The sequence below is a fragment of the Antechinus flavipes genome, chromosome 2 (assembly GCF_016432865.1).
Source record: "Antechinus flavipes isolate AdamAnt ecotype Samford, QLD, Australia chromosome 2, AdamAnt_v2, whole genome shotgun sequence".
NCBI lineage: Eukaryota > Metazoa > Chordata > Mammalia > Dasyuromorphia > Dasyuridae > Antechinus > Antechinus flavipes.
In genome coordinates, this window is record NC_067399.1 from 262,266,386 (window position 1) to 262,278,853 (window position 12,468).

A 12,468-nucleotide genomic window follows, 5' to 3' on the forward strand; every position below is an offset into this window, starting at 1 on the left:
CCTTTTAGTCAACTAGAGTATATATTGAATCTTCATGTACCCAATTGACCACTTCACAGGCTTACCATATTTGATCTTGACTAATAAATCCTGTATTCTGATGTAATTTATAAAGCTGGGATGATTCCTCGTAGTCACTTTATGACTTTACAACTCCACACTGTCAAACTGACGGAGTTGGACTAGATGATTTCTAACATGTTATAATTCTGTGATTTTACTGTCTTAGATATTTCCTAGTAAACACCAGAACTGTTCCACATTAATGATCACCATCAACCTCATCCCCAGAGCATCAAGAATATTCACAAATTGAACCAAAGTGGAAGCCAAAGGGGAGTCCGATGTAAAATTCAATGGGGACCACATTGCACTCAAATTCATTAAGTACAGTTTCCATTCTCTGAACCTGTAGCTCAGAAGTCACTCCTCCAATCTGGGATGTTCTTTACTGATCTCAGCACCAGGTCTCTCCATCAAACTCCACAGGTTTCCTGACATTGGAAGAGCTGCTCCAGGATAGAGACCAGAATGGCCTTCAATGGACCTCTCTGTTCTCTTGTTGCTTTTTATTTACTGAACCAAGAAATATGACCAGTGACATAATGTTCCAATAATGTTCTTTTCCCATGGGAAATCTCTTATGAGTCATTTAGTGAAGTTAAACAAAAAAGTACTCTCCCTAATATTTTGGTAGGTTGGGAAGAAACCAGGCTATAGACAAATTAAAGTTATACTATCTTGAGAAAACTAGACCCATAGTACTTCAGGATCCTTATGCTAACTGCTATTGGAGGCATCATTGTAAGGACAATGATAGATGAAACCAAATCTAATGAAACATTTTTCAAGATGGTGAAAATGTGTCTTTGGACACATATGGAATGTGTGGATGATGCATAGTCTTTTCCAATTTGGAAATGCCTTTTACCCACTCATGTATTTGTGCAGGTCAAGAGTTCTTTTCATTCTGCAGCCTTCCAGTGTTAAGTATAATGCTATTGTGTGCCAAAATCCATTTCTATTGATTTACAGATTTTCTAAATAGCATTCCTCCCTACTTTTCTTTCTTTTCGTCTTCAGAGGTAAGATTCCTCCAGGAAAAATGTAGGTCAAAAAATATGTGAAGACTGTAGAAATCTCTTTAATGTGTGTTCATATATTCACCTAAAGCAACATTCTAATAAAATATCTGGCAGAAAAAAATTCTTTTCTCCTCCATTATTCCAAAAGGAATTTCTTTCTTCATTCTCAGACTTGTGTGGAGACCTCAGACTTGAGAGAAGGGATTCACCAGAATTCAATGATTCTCTGGACCACTTCAGACATTGATGGATACTGAATATCTGGGGAGATAACAATAGCAAAAATAGTGAAGTAATTTATGCTTCAGTATATCTTCCAATTTCCTCCCTTTTTAGGCCAACTCAATATACAGTCTCACAACGGACAGTTGTTACAACTCTTATAGCTTTTCAGACTCACAGAGTGATTCTTACAGAATCACAAAGTTTAAAATTCATTTAGCCCAGGGGATCTAAATCTTTTTGCAAGATAACTTAGTTTATATTTTCCCAAAACCAGTACTTCCTCAATAAGGGTATAGGAATGCAAAGAGTGTCTGAATGGGATGGGGTAGGAATGACCACTAAGTCACACGCCTTTGCCTTTTGGAACTCTGCATTCTGCAAAGAGGAAATCATTTTAAAATCCACTTGTAGTATTCACTGATTAACTAATGACCTGTGCTGACTGTGTCTAGTTAAGAAGTTTTTAATATTTTTGTTGTCATTATTCTTTTGGGAAGTGTAGTGAAACCTATTTACTCCTCAAAATAATGTTTTTAAAAGCATACTATGAAATATGTAAGATTACAAAGGAAACCAATTATGCTGAAATACAATTATCAATTTTTTTTAAAGGTTCACAGATCTCAAGTTAAGGACATCTCATTTTGCAAATAAGGAAAAAGAAACACAAAATTTGGATTCGACTTAATCTTTTTTGTGTCATGAACTCTTTGGCAGGCTGGCAAAGCTTATGGAACTTTTTAAAGACTTTTAAATTAAAGAGATACAAAGTTACAAAAGAAACCAATTAGTTTAATACCAGAGTAACTGAAAAAAAAAAAAAAACTTCATAGACCCCCCCAAAGTTAAGAAGCCCTGAACTAAGGTTACACTATGTTAAGTAGTGTCTTAGAACCAGAATCTAAATTCCAGACGCAAATCCAGTGTTTTGCACCATAGTACTATAGTACTGCCATTGAAATTAACACAGGTCCATTCCTTCCTGATTACTAAATTAAAAAAAAAAAAAAGAAAGAAAGAAAGAAATATGGGGAAGAGACTGCTTCCTAAAATATGATGTGATGAACTTTTAATTCATCAAAAAAATTTTGACATTTGAACAGATTCTGATCCTAACTCCTCACTTAGCTCTTTGAGGACAGCCAGTATAGAATTTTTTGTTTCTTGTTTAGCACACTATCCCTCTAACCCCCAATGTAATATTGTTTTTTTTTTTTCCTGAGAAAATTGGGATTAAGAGACTTGTCCAGGATCACACAGCTAGGAGGTGTTAAGTGTCTGAGACCAATTTTGAACTCAGGTCCTCCTGACTTCGGGGCTAATGCTAATAGATATTTAATGGATGAAACTGAATTGAAACAAACTAGTATAGCATCTCAAAAAACTGTGGCTCCAGAATAACATGATTTCCAAATATCTATTCGCCTTCCAAAAAAAAAAAAAAAAATCCATCTACTCTACATACCCTTCACTCTAAGTAATCAGATCTGGTTAATCCTTTCCTTATCCTCTTGGGACCACATCTCCTGTCACATTTAAGGTAGTCCAAGCTTCTAGGCTTTTGGAAGAGAAACAGCTGCTCCATTTTTTCCTGGGTTAAAGGAGTAGAGTATAGTCTCTAATAATAGACTTCATCTTCCTGACTTTCCTTTGGTTAAACAGCTAGCTGTCCTTGCAAAGGAAAGAGGGTATACCAGTCCTCCTGGGCAGGACCTCAAAATGGTGGCCAGCAGCCAGAGCTTCTCTCCTGGGGGGAGGGGAGAGAAGCCACGTGACTGTGATCCCCTCCCCCACCAAACGGAAAAACTAAGAGGGACCCTGGAGGGGAAGAACCAGTTGCTTAGACTTCCACATCTTGGGGTAGTCAACTGCTTTGATGCAAAGTGGCCTGGCTGGATGCTGTAAAGACCCCAATTAAAATCCTGTCCCAGGCAAATCCCTTAAAATCAATCACTTTTCACTTTGGTTTCCTCCTCTGTAAAACAAAACCCTAACTAGACAATGGATGACATCAGCCGTCTAAAAGAAGGCTCTTCAGGTCTATTGCTCATTTGAGCTCATATTTAATATTAGCCTCATTTTACATGTAAGAAATTTGGGCTCAAGAAATGTTAAGGGGCTGCCCATGGCAAGCCAAAGTGGGGAGAGAAAGGCTAGAGAAATAGTACGGTAAGAGATGAAAAGGGATTTGAATCACCAAAATTCGGGGAAAAGCGGAGGAATGTATTCAATAAATTTATAAATCCCTTCAAATTCTAAATCTATATATCTTTTTAGAGCGAGGCCTACCCTCTCCATTCTTGGGCCTTCATTCCATGGAAAACAGCTCTCGAAAACAGGCCTGAAGTGGCATTCCTGACGAGACCGCACCTTTCTTTGCCTGGGGGGGGGTGAGAGTGGGAGGGGCCTTCCCATTCTACAGAATGGCCGTGAAAGCATCCATCTGCCCAAGTTTTCTCATTTAATTAGGAAAAGAATACTGCAGGGGCTGTTGTGGGACCTCTGCCACCCAAAGTCAAAATAAATTGAGACAACTGCCACATCAAACGTTACATTTAAGTTAAGAAAAACAGATGGAGTCGCGGAGGAATCCTTTTCAGGGTTGGATAAGGGAGTTCTGGTTCGGCACAAAAATGCCAATGAAGGTAAAGTTCATACAATTGGTTTAAAAAAAAAAAAAGGCTCTGCAGAAGCTATATGAGACAATTTTCCATTGGAGAAGATGGAAAAGAGGCGGGACGACCCGTGTCTATGCTCTTATCCTCCAATAAGAAGAGGAGCCGGGCCTTTTTTGTTCCTTACCAGCCAATGGGAGGAGGGGCAAGGTTACTTTTTTCTGTGCTCTTACCGCACAGGAAGAGGAGAATGCCCGTGGAGTGTCCTTCTGCCCTGCCTTTGCTAACGTGGTTTCTTAGAAAAGTCTGAGACGCATTTTTAAATTTAACTTTATTTGTAAACATTTTCTTCATCACTTTAAATCTGGATAAATCTGTCGACAGACAGGTTCTGATACATATCTGATTTTTAAGGTATAAATGTACTCAAAGACAATTTAGCAATTCTCTTGTCAGGAGCCTTTTAAACTAGTTCTTGCACGGCCTTAACTCCATCCAAGGGCAGGAGGAGGAGCTGCTGTAATGAAGCTTTTAGAATAGTGACATTCTGGAGATACCTTTCCCCTCTCTAAATTTTCCTTTTCCACCTTCCACTTCCATTCCCCATCCCACTCCACTCCCCCAGTCTTTCTGCACAGAAGTACCTCATAAACCTCTATCAAAGCTACTTAAATTATGGGTTGTAAACTCATGTGGGAACATGACTGAATGGGAGGGGTTACAAAAATTTGGCAATTATAAAAAGTGTGAAATATTCCACCAAGATTTAATTCTTTATGTAAAAATAGACAAGCACAAGTATGCATGTGTAGTATATTAGCTATGTTACAAAAGAAAACAAATGAAAAAAACCTCAAAAATAATAAAGTTTAAAAAATAGGTTTAAATTTGCATTCAGACTTAAGTTCTTTCTCTGGATCCATCTCATTAGTATGCTAATTTTATAACAATTTATTAAAAATAAATGTTAAAATTATATGTACATCAAAGAATTGTTTTAAAACAAATTTATGCTTTATTTTAAATAAATGTTTTATCTATTTTTTATATCTATTTATCCTGGGTTGGGCAAAAATTTTTAGGTGAAAAGAGGTAGCCATGGGAAAAAGTTTTTAAGAAGTCCTGAACTAGACTCATTTTATAAGTGAAGCAATTGAGGCCCAGAGAGGTTAATTCATGAATTAATTCCACACTGAGAAAACAAAGATTTGAATTCTAAATAGGTTTTCTAACTACAAATTGAGGATCTGCTTTGCTGGCCTGTGCTTAAAGTAGTGGGTGTGTTGACAAGAAGGGTCACAGCACTCAGGCAGGCAGAGTAACCCAGAGTTCTGGGGTCTGTTTGTATGCCCAATAGAGAGATTATTTTTGCTTGGGATGGATTTGCAGTTGCTGGCAAAAGGAATCAGGTATCCCAAGTGGCAAGTGGCACTTTGAGTAATTAAATGCTGGTAGGTGGGATAACCCAAGATGTACAATAGATACTCTTATTACATACCAAGGTTAGCACAAATTAACCCTTTCTAGGGCCATGACAAAGATTTTTGGGCTTTAGAAGACTTCTGTGACTGACAGTCATTGTCCTCAGCTGAGTTTCATCACAACATGGAAAGGTTTTCCCCCAAGCATACTTCCTGATTTCTCTATTTTTTTTTTTTTTTTTGAAGGCACCACCACCTTCCACTCACCTAGGTCCAAATTTGTTTAGAATCAGCCAGTCCTTTAAAATTTATTAATTGCCTATGTTCAAATCTAAAGACAAAAATGAATCAGTCCTGCTCTCATGAAGCGCACATTCTATCAGGAGATTCTTTCTCTGCATATATATCCATATATTATATACACACATATATGTACACATATATGTGTATATGTGTAGATATGTATGTATGTACACATATATATATGTAGATAGATAGATAGTAAAAAAGTACAAGGGTAACCCACAATCCAGATCTTACATATCTCAATTCCTAGCAGCAAGTTGGATCCTTAGAAGGTGCTACAATATCCCTTCTCAACATTCTAGGGGACTTTGATGAGTTGAGTAGGTGCTTTGAGTTGAGTAGGTCTTTTTAATACTATATCTTATGGATCTTCACTACTGTGCTTTCCCATTTGATTATCAATTTGTATAAATTATTTATCCAAACTGAATTAGCACCTAGACAAATCTATTTAAGACTAAGAGGTACAGCAAAAAATAGTTGGAAGAAAACATCATCTAAAAAGTCTGTAATAAACTGTCTCATCAGTTCATAGAATCCTGGGCAAATTACATTTAAGGTTAATGAACAAATATGTCAAAAAGGGTAACTCACAGCATGTAGCTGCTGAAGTTCTTTTGTTCCTTTTGTGGAGTATTCATCAAGTTCTTCAACATGAAGAAGCTTTCTGCTGGATTTCTTAAATAGTCCCAAATCAGAATTCTCTCAATATGTCTAGTTGGGCTTCAGGCCCTAATTCAAAGACTTTGCTTTCAGCTGTTTCAATGATGCTACTAGGATGCCAATGAGAAGTGCAGGTCCTCTGATGTTCTGAAATTCTCATGATTTTCCTCTAGTCAAGTTTGGGTTGGGGTTAAGATAGACTTTTTCTTCCCCTAACCCCGACAGTTTTCTCTCAGGTTCTTTGCTAAAGCTTTTTTCTCTGTGCTTTCCACTGGAATATTTGTGTTCCCACTTGACTTGCTATTTTATGGAAGACTCACAAGGCATAAATTATTCTCAGCCAATAATAATGCATATCCAGTTAAGAACCATTCCATTGCATCCAATTGCTTTTTTAAAATTAATTTTTGTTTTACTTTTCTTCAATTACATGTAAACACATTTTTCTTAAAGTTTGTTTTTAAGTTGAAAGTTCCAAATTCTCTCCTTTCTTTCTCCTTCACACAAAAGACAAGGACTATTATATAAATTATACATTTATAGTTATGCAAAACCTTTCCATATTAGTTATATTACAAAAGAAAACAAAAATGAAAAAAAAAACAAGAATAATGAAGTTTAACAAATATGCTTCAATTTGCATTTAGATTTTATCAGTTCTTTCTCTGGAGGTAAATAGCATTTTTTGTCCACGAGTCCTTTAGAATTAATTTGGATAATTGGTGTCAACTGGATTGGAACCAGCCTCTAACTTGTGAGTGACCAGAACCAAACAAACAGAGCAGAATAGAGTTGGGAGAGTCAGGACACAAACAAAAGTGAGGATGAGGAAAATGATGTTTGTAAACAGAAGCCTCTCTTAAGAAAAGAGCTTAACATGACTGGATCAAAAACTGGTCTGATAAACCACAAGTGGGCTAGATTTGACAATCATTTTTAGGTCTTGACCCCTAATAGGAGTTATGTTCACTCTGTGAGGCACAGAACCAGAGCAATACACCTTTTCATCCTGAACACAAAGTGTCATTGTTATGCCAAGCTCAGGATGCAACCTGCTTGCTGAGTCTTAGCTCTGGGAAACAGGATATCACTAAAAATATTTCAACTTTGTTTAAATGTAAATAATTGTTGATTATTGTACAATATATGCATAATGCTTTCCTGATTCTGCTGATTTCACATTAATTCATGTAAGCTTTTCAAATTTTTCTGATTATTCTTATACTCAATAGCTTTCCATCACAATTATATACCACAACTTGTTCAGCCTTTCTCCAGTTGATGGGCATCCTCCTCAACTTCCAGTTCTTTGCTGATATAAAGATTTTAGTATATATAAATCTTTTCCTTTTCTTTTGATGTCTTTTGAATACAGACTTAATAACGGTATTTTTAGGTCAAAAGGTACATCCGTTTTTATAACTCTTTGGACAAAGTTTTGAGTTGCTCTAGAGAATGGTTAGATTACTTTTTAACTTTACTGACAATGTATTACTGTTCCAGTTTTTGCACATTTCCTTCATTTTCACTGTCATTTTACTTTTCTGGCATGTTAGCTGATCTTATAGATATGAGATGATACCTCAGAGCTGTTTGAATGAACATTTCTTTTTTTTTTTTTTTTTAGAGCATTTGTTTCCTTTGACTATAGATAGCTTTGATTTCTTCTTCTGAAAATTGCCTCCATATCATTTGGCCACTTATTACTGGGAGTGCTTCTTTCTATGCAGAAGAATGTGTCTCTCTAGTCTTTTTTTTTTTTTTTTTTAGCATCCTTCCCATTTTTAAAAAATTTCTTTAATTTACTTTTGGTACATTTTAAGTTCCAAACTCTCTCTCTCTCTCTGTCTCTGTCTCTATCTCTATCCCTTCTCTCTCTGTCTCTCTCTTTGTCTCTGTCTCTCTTCCTCTCTCTCTTTCTCTCTCTCTGTCTCTCTCTTTATCTTTCCCTCTCCCCCCCTCTCTCTTACTTTTTCTCTCTCTCTCTTTCTTCTTCTCTTTATCCCTCCCTGCATAAGAAAAGGCCATCATGGAGGCAGCTAAGTGGCACAGTGAATAGAGCACCAGCCCTGAAGTCAGGAGGACCTGAATTCAAATCTGGTCTCAGACACTTAACACTTCCTAGTTGTGTGACCCTGGGCAAGTTACTTAACCCCAATTGCCTCAGTAAAAAAAAAAAAAGGTCACCATTCGACCCAGATGTCTAAATAAATGTGAAGCCATACTATGCCTACTTCAATTTATCATGTTTTTCTCAGGAAAAAAAATAGTATTTTCCTTCCTTTATAGTCAATTTGAGTATTTATAGTCCTTGAAATAACTTGGTTGTTCACAATTATTCTTCAAACAATATTGTTAGTGTATATAACATTCTCTTAGTTCTGCTTACTTCACTTTTCATTATTTCATGCAAGTTTTTCAATGTTTTTCTAAAACCAATCATTTCTTGCAGCATAGTAATATTCTGGCACCAGCAAAAACAATCCCTTGCAATCTCCTTCCAACCTTTTGTCTGCCCTTTTCACCATCTGTAGGTTGAGAGCTCTTGAAGCTACCACTGCAGGTAATGCACTGCCTCAAATTCATGGCCTCTTCTGCCTGCACTGTGCACTACTATCTTGGTGAGGCAGACTTTCTCTGGCTACCTCCCAAGTTGCCTGGGACTAGAAAATGATTTCATCCAATTTTTTGTTAGTTTTGACATTAAGAATTTGATTTGAGGAGTTATTGTAGAGTTATTTGGAGGGGATTTTGTGAGAGTTTGATTGAATACTTTTTTATTCTCTCATTTTGGTCCTGCCTCTCCCCTCCTTAATGTCTGTCCAATGGTTTTCTTTCTTTTTTTGGTAGACTTTTTTTTTTTTAATTATACTTAAATATGACATAAGGAATGAGGAAAGAAAAAAAAATTGCCATGTACATAGAAGACATTAAGAGAGGATTCAATATAAAGCAATCAATTTCCTTTTCAAGAAGACCTACAAAATAAATACACTCTTTTCAAAGCTGTCCAGCTTTTCCTTGCTTCCCTGTTGGTTTTTGTTTGTACTCAGCTGTGTTCTTATTGTCATTATTTTTACTGTTTTATTTTGCTTGTGTTTTCTTTTGTATCATGACTAATATGGAAATATATTTTGTATTATCTCACATGCCCTTTCCCAAAATTTCTATAGACTTGGAAGCAGTCTTCTTGTGTATAACCCTCTTCTTTGTACACTCCTCATAGGTGAGACTTCAGTGACTTCCTGATGAAGTCTTTGACTTCCCTATGAAACTGTTCATCTATAGGAAAGCATAACTCTTGATTGGCTGAGAGAGATCTCAGTTGCATGTTAAGAGATAAATGTGATAAGAGAAAGAGAAAGAAAAACAGAGACTGAGAAAGAGTCTAGGACAGAGGGAGACAGAGAAAATAAAAGACAGACTGGAGAGAGAAAAGCAGAGGAGAATCTGAGAGATGAGAAAAGAGAGAAGGCACAGACTTTAGTTAAGCATGTGGTCAGAGTCAATACTTCATTATGTTCCTTGGTTTCCAGCATTTGTACCTGAAGAGACTGCTAAGAACAGTCTTAGGTGAAATTGTCCACTCCTTGGTTTAGCTGAGATTTAATTTCAATTCCCACCTGGATTCTCTGACTCTCCTATGTCCTATTACCTCAAATAAGTGGTGTAATTTACCATATTAGTAATTTGCTGCTTGTTTTAATAAATGTTTAATTGTAACTACATTTTGTGTAGCAAATAAGCTATAACTTTGCTGTTCTGGAATAGGACTACTTCATGATTATTTTTATTCTGGGGCTGAGTCTAAAAAAAACTGTAGCCTGGTTTACATGTGTAATGCTAGATTATATGAAGGAAATATGTTATTTTTGCCTTTGTTTTTTGTACTTTTGCTTCATCAAGTCATTTTTTTTTTTTTTTTTTTGGTCTTTGTCAGAAGCTGATGAATGTTATTTCTCAACAGAATTGGCAGGGAACTGTGGGAAATGTTCTGTAATCCTAGTTTGTAAAACCTAATCCTTTTATTTTTTTAAAATTATTTTTATACTAACTTTTGTTTTGTACTATGACATTGCATTATATTAAAAGGGATACAAAAGTGACTGGTCTGAAAAAACTATGAACTTCTGTTACATATAGCTTGTGTTTTAAGAAATGTATACATTATATATTGCTGCGAACATGGGCTTTTTAATGATTACACTAACCTATTTGATATGTTGGAATTTCCCTTGTTTATAGGAGAGCAAAACAATGGGGGTTACACAACAACCATCCAATTAAAAAATCTTCTGAAGCCCAGGGCTGCTTGACATATCAGTGACCAGGTTCAAAAATAACTTTGAGCAACAGCTGCAGAGTCAAGACTTTCCAAACAGAGACTCGGGATTTTCCAAACACCCTATTCCCTGGCTTATTGGGAATACAGACATTCTTTTCCCCTTTACCAACCTTCTCCCACTCTGAAGCCTGTAGAAACCACAAATATATCACCTTTTCCCACTCTTCGTGAGAACTCTCTCTCTGCTTGGCTTGCATAAACATTTTTCAGACAATAAATGCTTTGTAACCTATGTTTGGACTCTGCTTCATTTCAGGCCTGGGGGTCTTTTTTTTTTTTAAAGCGCTACACACACAAACATGCACACAATTAAACAAGGTTGTAACATAACTATTCTATGCTTGCCTCCCTTTTTGCATTTCTTTTGTTGTATTCTTTTTTATTTATGTCATTTTGGACATAATTATTAATAACTTCTAATATACACCAACTATCACCTCAAGTAAAAACCTTTTCTTGTAACAAATGTGAAAAGTTCAGCAAAATAAATCAACATATTTCTTTGTCTGACAGCATATATTTCATTTTGAATCTCTAGTCCATTAATTTTCAGCTTAGAGGTAAGAGACATTTTTCATCACTAGCTTTTAAAATGTACTATTATTTGTTGTTTAATCTAAAATCCAAAACTAACCAATCAATAATCATTAAATACTGTGTGATAGATATTGAACTTGCCATTAAGGACACAGAGAATTAAATCATGCCTATTCTAGAAGTACATTCTATTGGAAAGAAAATACACAGATAAACTGAGAGTTAGAAAGAAATATATAAATATATATTTATATATATGTATATATATTTATTTATTTATTCTATGTTAGGAGTAATATAAAAATAAAATATTAATGTATCAGTAATCTAATAATATTATATACAGAATAAATTTAAAGTAGTTAGGGAAGATACCAGGCTTCTCCTAGAAAGTAATACTATATCTTTAAGGGAGAGAATAATGATATTGAGTGCAAAGAAAAGGAGATGGAAGATAGAATACCATGTTTGAAGAATAGAGAAAAGGTTATTTTGGATGGATCATAGAGTATGAGAAGATGGAGGGGCAATGTATAATGAGGGTAGAAACACATATTGGGTCCATTTTGTCAAGATCTTAAAGTCTAAGAAGACATAAGAAAAATAGGATTAGATGGTCAGATCTGTGCTTACAGAAATCATTGTGTGGCGGATAGATTGGAGAGAGAAAAAACTTTGAGACAAGGAAGAACAATGAGAAGTCATTTGTCATTGTCTAGGCAAGAAGTGATGTGGGTCCAAACTAAAGTGGTGGTTCTCTATGTAAAGAGAAGGTGTTGGAGGTAAATATAAAAAAAAATTGTTAAGTGAACAAATTTGAAGCATGAGGTAAAAGATAATAATGGATAATGTTATAGCTATGAATTTTATGGATTAAAAGAATGGTGATGCCTTCTCTAGAAATGGACAGATTTGAAAAAATCATTGTCTATATATTGGGGAAATGATGAATTCTGTTTTAGACTTGTGTGATATATATGTATAACATATCATGCTACATATAGGCAGCATTATCTTTCCTTTCATCTCAGGACTCTTCTAATTAAATTTGAAAGACTTCATTTCTTAATCATCTACTTCTCAAATATGCCTTTCTCTCTTTAGTACTTTTGCTTTCTATGGGCAGTAGGGAGAATATACTAGATCTGTTCCTAAAGTTTTCATTTCCTTGCTCAATACTTCGTAATCTTAATCAATGATTACTATATTTTTGCTAGTTATTTAATTTAATCCCATGTGTATTGCAAGAAGTGAGTAGTAGTTTCCTGTTT